The following is a 1,544-nucleotide window of genomic DNA, read 5'->3' on the forward strand; positions in this document are numbered from 1 at the left end:
ACCTTGGGGACCCCGGGAGTGTCAGTGTGGAAAATCAAACTCAGTACATTCCGAGTAGCAATTGAGATCTAGTCAGAGGGTTAATGAATTCAAATAATGCATGATGAAATCTATCCACCAAAGGTCTTCAAAAAGATTTGACTATGAAGGGTTATATGAGCAGTAGACATATACAAAATAGTTGAGGAACAACTAGGGAACCTTTCTTTCGAGTTACTTAGAATTGTACATCATCCTTCAATGTCTAAAAGGCAAGCTCTTATCTCAGTTATGCATACCTGTGAGGGAGGTGGAGATAAGCCTTAGTGAACATCAGAGCTGTGGATTTGAGATTTGGATTCCTGTAGCCTAGTTAAACAATAAACTTGCCCTTGGTGTGTGTTTTTTTACTACCCCAGAGGTATATTTTTCATTCAACCACGACAGTCACTTGTGCTGCAACTTTACCCTTTGTCACCTACACCTTGGTTCATAAGACTTACAGCTCAAACCTATCTTGTGCTGGAACAAGCAAGCCAAGAGGCTTGTGCTGTACCCTGCACATGCCTGATCTCATCTGATCTTGGAAGCTAAGCAGGGTCAGGCCTGGTTAGTACTTGGATGGGAGACCGCTTGGGAATACCGGGTGCTGTAGGCTTATACGTACCATAGTCTTTCGAGACTGAAGGTTGCCAACCACCAGCACAAGATAGAGCTGCAAAGTGCCTCAGTCAAAGGGGAAACCTTTCCCCTTACCCCCGGATAAGTCACTGCAGCCCCTTTGGGTCTCCTCGGACTTGTACCACCTCAGGAGGTTGCACAAGTTTGAGGAGAGCAGAGTGGCTTGAAGCCATTCCGCACTGCTCAGGAACGGGAGCTGGGAGCTGGCATAACAACTGGATCCCAGTTCCACCTCCAGCTCTCCGCTTGCCTCCAGGAACGCCCTCTGCCCACCTCCCCCCGCCCTGGAACACCTCCATCCTGCCCCCACCCACCTCAGAGCCTTGCTTTAGATTTAAAGCTCAGAGCTTTAGATTTAGATTTAATTATCTAGATTTATTATTTATTATTAATCCATTTAGATTTTATGGCACTTTCTTGAAGAGTAAAATTTTGCGCCATTGTAAGGAAAATTGTATCTCTTTTAGATTTACTTCAGAAGTAGCTTTATTTGAGCTAGATGTGAGCAAGCTGGTTGAGATTTACCTCTAAATTATTTGAAGATGATCTGATCTTTTCACCAAAACATGAAGAAGAAGTAGTAGTAGTAGTAGTAGTAGTATGAAAAAGAAGAAGAAGAAATAATCAGGCCTTGACCCAAGACTGAGACTTGCCAGGGCTTGGTAAATTAATTTAATTTATTTACGGCGCAATTCTAAACTGCACTTTGGGTGGCTCAAATCCCTTGTGCCAGCCCAGGAGAATTGCAAACGTGCCGTAAAGCACATTTGCTCCTCCTCATGAGCACGCACTCCATGGCAGCTTGCATGGTGAGCCTTACGTCGGTCCAGCGCAAGGGTCTGGGGTGGAAGGGGTGGTAGGAGGGAGGCGTTCCTGGGTGGAGG

General features: G+C 45.3%; 1 pseudogene; it reads left to right on the top strand.

Annotated features, from left to right (window-relative positions):
• The first annotated feature begins 522 nt into the window (after positions 1 to 522).
• Positions 523 to 637, top strand: LOC136646317 (5S ribosomal RNA; annotated as a pseudogene).
• Positions 638 to 1,544: the final 907 nt, after the last annotated feature.

This window comes from Tiliqua scincoides, chromosome 3 (genome assembly GCF_035046505.1).
Source record: "Tiliqua scincoides isolate rTilSci1 chromosome 3, rTilSci1.hap2, whole genome shotgun sequence".
NCBI classification, from domain to species: domain Eukaryota; kingdom Metazoa; phylum Chordata; class Lepidosauria; order Squamata; family Scincidae; genus Tiliqua; species Tiliqua scincoides.